Here is a 12,173-nt window from a genome sequence, read left to right as displayed (position 1 = left end):
GCATGGTTTGAGGCGTTATCAGCCCACTGGCGGTGGTCAATGTGGCAGGCACCAAGAGATTTCTTTAGGCAGTCCTTGTACCTTTTCTTTGGTGCACCTCTGTCACGGTGGCCAGTGGAGAGCTCGCCATATAACACGATCTTGGGAAGGCGATGGTCCTCCATAAGAAAAACACATATCATCTCATACAGATACAAGTGCACAAAAAAAGGGTGGAACTACATTTTTTGAGGGGTTAATATTAGCCTGGGAAAGAAAGGAAAATTCCCCTTCTTCTCTTCTTAAGAGTACCAGTGGGTTATATTTGACAATAGACAAAGCCTAGGTTTAACCTCTTCTGATTCCAATTTAGGAGCACTTCCATCGCCAGGAAGTAGGGACAATTGGCCTCAGTTGTCCAGTGGTCACATCACAAAGCAGCATGTATTTGTTGATCCAAACTTCACATCCTCTATTTTTAGGCCAGAGATAGCAGTGTGATATGTGACCATCTCATCATCTTCTTGCTGAACCGCTGCCAAAGCCATATAGTCTATTTCTTGAACCAAAGAATGGACAGACATGATGGTTGTGTGAGATAACATGTCAGCGACCAGATTGTCTCTCCCTGCAATGTGCCACATAGTAGTTGTGAACTCTGAGATGTATGAGAAATGCTGTCGCTGTCGGACTGATCATGGATCTGTGACAGATTATAGATATGTTTTTGGGAGATAAATTGGGGCAGGTTTTTTTAATGTAGATCACATACAAACACTTTAAAACAGATCTTATTTAAAATACTGGAGCTCTGCTCATGCTAGACAGGTCGGCCCCAAGAACCTTGCCAAAATTTTGGAGAGTGCCAAAGAGACTTCACTATGGATTGTTGTTTACAGTGAACACATTTCTTCTTCAAGGGCTCAGACCCAAAACGTTGGCTGTATATCTTTACCTCCTTTGGATGCTGCAAGACCTGCTTAGTTCCTCCAGCATTCTTGTGTTTTTATTACAATCACAGCCTCTGCAGACTTGTTGTATTTTGGATGGACAAACCAAGGAAGGACATACATGGTAAATGATAGGGGACTGAGTAGTGTACTAGAACAGAAGGATCTGGGAATACAGATACATATTTCTATGAAAGTGGCATCACAGATAGGGTTGTCAAGAGAGCTTTGTGTACATTGGCTTTCATAAATCAAACTATTGAGTATAAGAGTTGAGATGTTATGGGAAAGTTGTGAGGCCAAATTTTGAGTATAACAGTTTTGGCCACCTAACTACAGGAAAGATATCTATAAGTTTGAAAAAGTGCAGAGATTTACCAAGACTTCAGGAACTGAGTTACAAGGGAAAGGATAAACAAGTTAGGACTTTATTTCCTGGAGCATAGAAGAATGAGGGGAGATTTGATAGAGGTATTTTAAATTATGAGGGGTATGGAAAGAGTAAATGCAAGTAAGCTTTTTCCACTGACGTTAGGTGAGATACAAACGAGATGACATAGACTAGTTTAGAGGGAACATTAAGGGGAACTTCTTCACAAAGAGATTAGCTGGAGTGTGGATGAGAGGGGAATAGGGGGCCATGGACTGGGTGCAGGTCAGTGGAACTAGGCAGGTTATCAGTTCAGCATAGATTAGAAGGGTCAAAGGGATACTTTTCTGTGCTGTGGTGTTCTATGAATTTTCACATTAATCTTACTTCAGAGACTTACAACCATTTAGATTATGCAGCAGTGACCTGTAACTTGTCCATTGGTTTGAGGTCCATGATGCAAAGTCATCTCCCCTTCAGTCTGAGCAAACTGTTGTGGGAATAAATTGCTCTTAGATAAAAACTAGTATTGAAAGATTCCATGTACTTGATTTAAGGACAGAAAAAGTGATTTTACATTTTCTCCAATCATGAAAACTGCCAATTAAAAAAAAACGATTATTTTGCTTTGCCCACATTTCCTGGTCAGCAATTAAATAAAATTACCATATTTTCATAAACATATTTTTTCACTCTCTAATTCCCTCATTAATCTGTTAACCAGATGTGTAGCCAATGGAATCACTCCAGCAAATCTGGCCTCACCCCGTCAGAGATAGAACCAAAGAACATTACAACACAGAAACAGACCTCTTCGGCTCTTCAAGTCTGTGCGGAACCATTTTTCAGCTTAGTCTCACTGATCTGCACCCAATCGTTAGCCCTCCATAACTCTCCCATCCACGTAACTGTCCAAATTCCTCTTAAATGTTAAAATTGAGCCCACATTCACCATTTCAGCTGGAAGCTCTTTCCAGACTCCCCACCACTCTATGTGAAGAATTTCCCCCTCATGTTCCCCCTAAACTTTTCCCCTTTCACTCTTAACCCAATCTTCTAGTTTATATCTCACCTACCCTCAGTGGAAAAAGTCTATCTAAATTTACATTGTATATCCCCCTTCCTCTATCAAATCTTCCTACACTCCAGGGAATAAAGCCTTAACCTGTTTAATCTTTCTGTGACAGATTATATTTTATATTGAATATAGATATATTTTTAAGGAGATAAGTTGTGGGGTTTTTATTTAGGTCACAAACAGTTGCAAACACTTCAAAACAGATGTCATTTAACAGGCTGGAGCTCTGCTCAAGCCAGATAGTCCTGGCCCCGAATGCCTTTGCAAAAACTTTGAAGAATACCTATAGAGACTTTCTTTGCAAGTAGGTGTTGCCCTTGGACATGCTGTAGAGCAATGGATTATTATTTTGGAAAGCAACAGATGAACAGACTCAAAGATTAGGTCCCGTGCCGCAGTCTATCTGAATGCAGTTTGTGGTTCTAGGAAGGTCATGTGGTTTTGCAAGCAGAGAGAGTCAAACAGGCTTTTCCCAGAGAGAGAGAGAATTCAGTTCTACAGTTCACCAGCAACAGCTGGGACTGGAACATGACAAGCTGGCAAGCTTGTGGAAAACCCCATTTTGAAGATGGGTTGTGAGTTCTTAATTCAGCCTGGTCAAAGCCCTTGTGGTCCATACAAGAGGAGATGGCTGGTTGCATAATGTTTTACATGAAATAAGGGAAACAAAAAGGAACTCTGTGGTGACCTGAAAGAAAGGTTAACATCTGATGGGGCAAGTTTCTTCGGCAAGACACTAAAGTGGCTGATTGTAAGGAATTAGTTTGTGTCCAACAAGTAACAAATCTCTCTGAAAATCCACAAAATCCTTCCTGAGCGGTAACCATTTACCTTTCAAGCACCAAAGCCTGGTGAAGATTCATAATTGTTAAATTTTGTGTGCAGTATAAGAATTGCATGATACCAGTGAACTTGGAGTAGTGAGAAGTGAGAGTGGACTGTGAATAAAATAACTTTTCTGAACTTATACGCACATTATGTACACATGAGCTTAGAATTATACGCACATTATGTACACATGAGCTTAGAATTAATAGTAATAAGTTAAAAGTTTGATCCTGCTTTTATGTTTAAAGATAATTAAAAGCAACTTTTGTTTAAGTAACCACTTGTCTTGGTGAATTTCTATTGCTGCTGAGTTTTGTGATCTTCTGGGCCCAAAACATTTATCTGTACCTCAGTTCCTGAAGTCCAGGCAACATCCTAGTAAATCTTCTATGCACTCTTTCTATCTTATAGATATCTTTCCTGTAGTTAGATCAAAACTGTATACTATACTCCAAATTTGGCCTCACACAACATCCCAGCTCCTATCCTCGATACTTTGATTTATCAAAATCAATACCAGAAGTTCTCTTTACAACCCTATCCACCTGTGATGCCACTTTCGGGGAATTATGTATCTGTATTCCCAGATCCCTCTGTTCTACCTCACTCGTCACTGCCCTACCATCCTAGTAAATCTTCTATGCACTCTTTCTATCTTATAGATATCTTTCCTGTAGTTAGATGACCAAAACTGTACACTATACTCCATGCTTTCTTAGTTTCTCCTTCCAAAATGCAACTCCTCACACTTGTCTGCATTAAATTCTATCTGCCATATTTCAGTCCATTTTTCCAGCTGGTCCAGTTCCCTCAGCATGCTTTGAAAACCTTCTTTGCTGTCCACATCACCTCCAATCTTAGTGTCATTACAAACTTACTGACCTAGTTTTCTACATTATCATCCAGATCATTGATATAGATGACAAACAACAATGATCTCAGCACTGATTCCCTAAGGCACACCACTAGTCACAGGCCTCCAGTCTGAGAAGCAATTATCCACCACTACTCTCTGGCTTCTTCCATTCAGCCATTATTGAATCTAGTTCACTACTTCACCATGAATACTTAGCATCTGAACTTTCCTGACTAACCTCCCATGTTGGACCTTGTCAAATGCCTTTCTAAAGACCATGTAGACAATATCCACAGCCTTTCCTTCATCAACTTTCCTGGTAACATTCTTGTAAAACTCTATAAGATTGGTTAAACATGACCTACCACGCACAAAGCTATGTTCATTATCCCTAATTACATTCTGGCTATCCAACTAATTGTATATCCAATCTCTTAGAACACCTTCAAATAATTTACCTTCTACTGACATCAGACTCACTGGCCTATAATTTCCAGGTTTACTTTTGGAGCCTTTTTTAAACAACGGAACAACGTGAGTTAACCTCCAATCATCGAGCACCACACCCATGGGTAAGGGCATTTCAAACATTTCTGCCAGAGTCCCTTCAATTTCTATCCCAGCCTTCCTCAAGATCCAGGGGAATATCTTATTAGGCCTAAGTGATTTATCTACCCTTATTTGCTTAAAGACAGCAAGCACTTCTTCTGCTTTAATCTGTCTAGGTTCCTTGACCTTAAGGATGAAAAAAAAATTAAGATGTCCCCATTTCTTTTGGCTCCATATAAAGCTGACCACTCCAATCTTCAATAGGACAAATTTTGTCCCTTGCTATCTTTTTGTTTTTAATATATCTGTAGAAACCCCAAGGATTTTCCTTCACATTGTCTGCCAAAGCAACCTCATGTTTTCATTTTAGCCTTCCTGATTTCTTTCTTGAGGTTTATCTTGCATTTTTAAAATTCTATAATTTGCTCCATGTTGCCTATACCTGTTATACACCTTTCTCTTCTTCAAAACCAGAGCTCCAATATCCATCAAAAACCAAAGTTCCCTATGCCTTCTAACCTTGCCTTTGATCCTGTCAGGAGCATATAAACTCTATGCCACATAGAACAATACAGCACAGTACAGGCCATTCAGCCCTCATTGTGCTGACCCATATATTCCTTCCTAAAGAAAAGTTCTAAACCCTCACTACACTGTAACCCTTTATATTTATTTTATTCATGTATCCGTCTAAGAGCCTCTTAATTGTCCCTAAATGTTTCAGCCTCCACCACCATCTCTGGCAGGGCATTCCAGGCACCAACAACTCTTTGTGTGTAAAAAAAAACACTTACCCCTGATGTCTCCCTTAAACTTCCCTCCCTTCACTTTGTACACATGTCCTCTGGTGTTTTCTGATTCTGCCCTGGGAAACAGGTGCTAGTTGTCTTCCCTATCTATGCCCCTCATAATCTTGTGGACCTCTATCAAGTCTCCTCTCATCCTGCTACACTCCAAAGAGAAAAATCCCAACTCTGCTAACCTTGCCTCATAAAATTTGTTTTCCATGCCAGGAAACCTCCCAGTAAATCTCCTCTGCACCCTCCATGGCTTCTACATCTTTCCTATAATGAGGTGACCAGAACTGAACACAATATTCTAAGTGTGGTGTTGCCAAAGATTTGTAAAGTTGCAACATGGCCTCTGTACTACTGAACTCAATACCCCTAGTAATGAGACCCAGCATCCCATAGGCCTTCTTAACTATCCTATCAACCTGTGTGGCTGCCTTGAGGGATGTATGGATTTGCACCCCAAGGTCCCTCTGTTCATCCACAGTCTTAAATAAACGACCATTAACCTCAAAATTTCACCTTTGCACGTCCTCCACATTCCTCAAATATACTTTCCCGAAAACAATTTGTCCCAATCCATGCATTCTAGATCTTTTCTCATTTCCTCAAAAATGGCCTTTCTCCAATTTACAATCTCAACCCAAGGATCCTTCTCCATAATGACACTAATGGCATTATGATCTCTCGACCCAAAATGTTCCCCTAAACATACTTCTGTCACCTGTCTATCTCAGTCCCTAATAGAAGATCCGGTATTGCACTCTCTCTTGTTGGCCCTCTATATATTGATGTAGAAAACTTTCCTGAACACATTTGACAATCTTCAAGCATTCTGCCCTTTTACAGTCCCAGTCAATATGTAGAAAGTTAAAATCTCCTATTATCACAACCTTATGTTTTCTGCAACTGTCTGCTATCTCTCTACAGATTTGCTCTTCCAATTCTCGCTGACTATTGGATCATACCTTTCCCATTCCTCAGCTCCACCCATATAGCCTCAGTAGAGGAGCCCTCTGATCTGTCCTTCCTGAGCACTGCTGTGACATTTTCCCTTACGAGCAATGCCACTCTTCCCCTTTTTATTACCCCCCCCCACCACAACCCCATTCTATCATGTCTAAAACAATGGAAGCCTGGAACATGAGTCCTGCCCCTCCTGCAACCATGTTTCACTAATGGTCACAATGTCATAATTCCACAAGCTAATCATTTCTATTCTATCCCCACATCCCTCAACCTGTCTGCAATTCAAAACTAACTACTTTCTCACATTTCCTGCACAAATGAAGGGTCTTCAGTTTGAAGTATTAATTGAATTTCCCTTTCAACAGATGCAGATTTCAGATTTTCAATTTTTTTTATATTCAGTTTAACATTATTATAAAAAATGGCACCTCTAACAATGTAACTCTCCCTCAGCCCTACACTGAATTACCAGCCGAGTTTATGTAATCACAGTCACCAAGGTTATGAGATCATAGTTACTCTGAGATTTGATCCAGTGGCCTTGTGACTTGGGCAAGGTTACAGTCAAAGATTAAGATTGACTAGCGAAATCTAAATGGAAAATTCTTGTAAATTTATTTGAGATATACAAAACAAATTTGTTTTGTTTATTATTACCATGGCTGCTGTTTTGCCTCGGAGTCAAAGGGAGGTAGGTACAAGAACAAGCTCAGGAATTTGAACACTTATTCAGGCTAATCATTCCTATATCCATGCATCACAATTGGGATATGCTGGCTCCCAGAAAGTATTGCTTTTCAGATGATATCATCTAAAACCTCTCCATGAGCCTGTTAAAGTGAAAGGTAAAAATCTATGGAACTATTCAATGAATAGCAGGGAACTCTACTATTGACATTCTTCTCTCAACCAATGTGACCAATAATAAAATAACCAGTCACTCATTTCATTTTTGTTGTGGGATCTCTAATGTGTGTAAAATAGCTGTTGTATTGGTCCATGGAAAAGGAAACTGCACCAAAACTTATTTATGTACATGTATAAATGTAACCATGCTTTATAATTTTTTGTACACAATATAAACCTTTCATAGTTGCCAATGTTCTCACAATTATATTAACTTCTAAAATAGATCAAAAAGGTTTGAGTTTTTTATTAATATTTTCATGAAGTACTTTGGATATAAGCTTGTAAATTACAGAAATCAAAATGAATATTTTCTTGTTCATCAGTGTTACTTTCTTCCACTTGTTAAGGTAGATCATATTCCTTCATTAGATCAAGTCAAACTAGATTTAATACATTGTATCGGCCCAGTTTACTGCACCAAAATAGTTCAGAATGATCTTTTATTAATAATAAAGGAAATTATTGAAAGATCTGTTATTGCACTGAGCCTGATGCACGATTTATTTTCTTGATTGAAAATTCTTTTTCCTCAAATTTAGTCACAGTTATAAATATTTTGTCTCTGCCTCTTAGTTGTCCCAATGGTATGGATAATTTTTCAACTGATCTGTTCCCCAGGTGCCACCAGCACAATTCCTGAATAGGCAAGTATGTAGAGAAAGTGCAGACTCTGGACTTTGAATTCTGTAAAGCTCAGCGTCACCTCTGGGTCTTTACATATAGAGAAAAAGGCAGTCACAATTCTACACCAATACGCCAACGAGCTGGAGAAGCTCAGCAGGTCACACAGCGTCCATAGGAAGTATAATCAATGTTTCAGGCTTGGGTCCTTCATCAGGTATGACAGGTCAGTGACTTTTTTGTTTAACACAATTGTACATCATTGCCTATCTCGGCTGCACCATTTCATCGGATGCAAGGATCGGCAACGAGATAGACAACAGATTCGCCTTTGGAAGACTACACAAAATAGTCTGGAAAAACAACCAACTGAAAAACCTCACAAAGATTAGCGTGTACAGAGCCATTGTCATACCCACACTCCTGTTCGGCTCCGAATCATGGGTCCTCTACCGGCATCACCTACGGCTTCCACCAGCATTGTCTCCGCTCCATGCTCAACATTCATTGGAGCAACTTCATCTCCAACATCGAAGTACTCGAGATGGCAGAGGCCGACAGCATCGAATCCACGCTGCTGAAGATCAAACTGCGCTGGGTAGGTCACGTCTCCAGAATGGAGGACCATCACCTTCCCAAGATCGTGTTATATGGCGAGCTCTCCACTGGCCACCGTGACAGAGGTGCACCAAAGAAGAGGTACAAGGACTGCCTAAAGAAATCTCTTGGTGCCTGCCACATTGACCACCGCCAGTGGGCTGATATCACCTCAAACCGTGCATCTTGGTGCCTCACAGTTCGACAGGCAGCAATCTCCTTTGAAGAAGACCGCAGAGCCCACCTCACTGACAAAAGACAAAGGAGGAAAAACCCAACACCCAACCCCAACCAACCAATTTTCCCTTGCAACCGCTGCAACCGTGTCTGCCTGTCCCGCATCGGACTTGTCAGCCACAAACGAGCCTGCAGCTGATGTGGACATTACCCCTCCATAAATCTTCATCCGCGAAGCCAAGCCAAAGAAGAACATCATTGCTACTGGACCCAACTCAAAAAATGGTACAGCACTGCAGTTTGCACACCAACCTGTTCTTGGTATCTGCCTAGAACAGTAGTTTTCAAACTCTTTCTTTCTACTTACATACCACCTTAAGTAATCTCTATGCCATTGGTGCTCTGTGATTAGTGAGGGATTACTAATCACGAAGTATTGATCTAGACCCAATTGTTACTGAAATAAATTGGCCCATTGAGAAAAATTGTCATTGGCCCATTTCCTTTGGAATTAAGAAACCGTGCACATAACGAGTCAATTAGGTACAATTAAAACTGGTTTTCAAACTTTTTCTTTCCATCCACATACCATCTTAAGCAATCCCTATGCCATAGGTGCAGGGTGACTAGTAAGGGATTGCTTAAGGTAGTATGTGAGTGGAAAGAAAAAATTTGAAAACCACTGCTCTAGGAAAGTTGCTTCATTTTTTTCTTGGTAAGATGATCACTTTTTCTCTTCTCTATTTTATAAGCTTGAGATGAGAAAGTTGGAAACAGAAGTAAGCTTTTGTAAATTACATGTTATTCTGCATTTTTCATTTCATTTTCTGCATTTGGTCTTCCTTAATTTATCACTACTTCCTCTTGAATAACTGCAAGCTATTTGTTGAAGATATTCTTAAAGCACTGTAAAATAGAAGTTCCAAATTTTTGACCAAGCAATGATTCAGGAACCATGATGCACATCTTAGTTGGGATGGTGTGTAAGGAAAATGTGCAAGTGAATTTGGAGAGGAACATACTTGAAGGTGGTGGTATTACCATATACTTGCTCCCCTTGCTTATGAATTTAAAATGTTCCATTAAAAAAGGCAAGTTATTGCATTGCATCGTGTGGATCAAACTTACTACAGCATCTGTGCTCTAATGGTGAAGGCAATGGATGTTTAGGATAAAGAAATAGAATTGCCAGTTGAGGAGAATGTTGCAGTATCATCAACTCCATTCACCATTTTCATCAGTTAATCTTTAAATGTGCCAATATGGTATCAAAGTACTTTTGTCTTAATATTTCATGCCAAATAATGAAAGCCACCTTAATTTTAATGATCTGATATTATTTATAATTTTGGAATTTACCAAAATAGTTCAAATAGATGCTATGAGTTTCATAAACAGAAAAGGATCAAAAGCACACAATTAACAGATGGAACAGAATTCATCTTTAGAGACATAGAGTTGTTAAGTACAGAAACGGGTCCTTAAACCCAACACTTCAATGTTAATTCATTTGCCCATATACATTAATCCCATTTGCCCACATTAGATCTATGACTTACCTATTCAAATGTCTCTTAAATTTAGTTCTTGTATATAATTCCACCATCTCCTGGGCAACTAGTTCCAGATATCAACCATTATTTGTGTACAAAAGAACCATTTCCCTCAAATCTCCTTTAAAAATCCTTTTATTGTTATGATCATTCTCTGGATTTCATTATTATGATATTATTGTATGATGTTTTCATTTTTTTCTTTCTCGAATCTTGTAGCACTGTACAATCGTAAAACATCAATAAAAATATTTTAAAAGGATAAAGGAAAGTTTTTTAAAAATCCTTCCTCTCTCTTTAATGCTCTGCTTTTCGTAAACCTTTCATGGGAAAAAGATTATGACTGTCAATCCTATCTATGTTCTTGTAATTTTATACCTTTATCATGTCCTCTCTCAACGTCCTTTGCTCCAGGGAAGACACGCCCAGCCATTTCAATCTTACCCCATAACTTTCGTGATGTTCGCCCTAATCAGTCGTGCAATCACCACTCCTTCATCTTTTGCATCCCTCTCTTTTGTAGAATGAAAGTCCACAAAAATATAGCTACACTTTAAAACCAAAATAAATGTGATTCCCTTTAATTATGTAAGACTTGACAGATTTTCACTTGTACTTAATCTGATCTTCCAGCAACCTGGGTGGTCTAAAGTGTTGGCTCAGAGACCAGAAGAGTAAGGAAGCAGACAAATCTTCATGGTAATTTAAATCAGTACAAATAATATGACTTTAGCATTTAAATGAAGCCCCAGTCATCCTGAAAGCCTGTTTTGCTTGCGTCTGTGAAAAGGAAGCCAAATACTTTCTTTACCCTGCATTTCTTTATTTAGTTTGTCTTGTAACTCATTCAGAACCAGTCTATCTGTTCCATAGTACATGAAAACCTCAAGGCTGAACAAAATCTTTTCCAAGCCTCTAATTTCAAGCTTTGCTGCCACTTGGGCAGCTACAAACAAAGAGATGGCCTGGGAAAACAATCAAATAAACAAAAAAAACCTGCCAATGCTGGAAGTCAGAAATAAAAAAAAACAAAATGCTGAAACGACTTAGCAGCTCTGAGAAAGTCTACCACTACACGATGCCAAATTGATTGATCCCCTGATGAAATGGTGTCAGCTCTCATCGGTGGAGTGGAGTCCGAATCACAAGTTGCTGAGGGAAATTCTATTTTAGAGTGTGCCTTTGAGTAGACACTGAATGGGAATGGAATGAGGGAGGAATGCTTGGAAGAAATTTATTTTAATCATTTGCTCCTAAGGTTGTAGGCTTTACCAATGATGTATTTGATTTGTGAAGCACCAATTAAATGTGGCCTTCCTCCAGATTTGTGGCAACGTAGTTACACATCTCTGTGCTGTTCAGTGAATTTTGGCCATCTCATTTTGGACAAAAACTACCTGTCACATCCCAGGTTATGTAAAGGAAATTACAACATTCAGTTTCTGTTTCGTGCACTGAGTGAACTTGGCTTTGAAGAAGCTTGACTTTCATATTTGTCTTCACTTTTAAAGCTGACCGCAATCTGCATGTCTGCAACTTTCCCAATTCTCCCTCAGCTGCCGATAAATAAGAAATGTTGCTTCTGCTAATGTTTCAGAAAATCAAAGAAACAAATTATTGTACAGTACTTAAAAAGTTTTAGCCTGTCATTCATTCCTACTTCCATTTTAACAAAATAACATCAATCAATTAACAACAAAAAAACAGTGTGTGTGGTCTTCATTCTTTTTTTTATGAAATGCACCCACCTGAGCACTGTCCAAACTAGATCTGTGCTTGGATTAAGGGGAACAGAAGCTGTTATGCAAACAGACACAGGCATAATGTTTAATGGATTTTAAGTGTTCTGTAGTCATCCTTTATGCTCTATTATTTGCAAACTAAATAAGCTAAGTCCGTTCAACCAGCCAGACCTCCAAGACCAAAGTACATCTTGAAAAGAAAAT

General features: G+C 39.1%; 1 protein-coding gene across 7 annotated transcripts in view; it reads left to right on the top strand.

Moving 5' to 3' along the window:
• The window catches only part of ercc6l2 (excision repair cross-complementation group 6-like 2), a 178,816-nt gene that overhangs the window by 132,163 nt on the left and 34,480 nt on the right, over positions 1–12,173 (top strand). Inside the window, exon 21 of one of the 7 annotated variants that reach the window (XR_011354661.1) lies at positions 7,898–8,126. The exons of the other annotated variants lie outside the window; for them this stretch is intronic. The gene's annotated coding sequence lies outside the window, so the exon portion shown is untranslated. The remainder of the gene's footprint in view (positions 1–7,897; positions 8,127–12,173) is intronic. 7 annotated transcript variants of the gene reach the window in all.

This window comes from Narcine bancroftii, chromosome 1, assembly GCF_036971445.1.
Source record: "Narcine bancroftii isolate sNarBan1 chromosome 1, sNarBan1.hap1, whole genome shotgun sequence".
NCBI classification, from domain to species: Eukaryota; Metazoa; Chordata; class Chondrichthyes; order Torpediniformes; family Narcinidae; genus Narcine; species Narcine bancroftii.
The sequence above is the reverse complement of the archived record's forward strand: the minus strand, read 5'-3'. Positions and strand labels throughout refer to the sequence as shown.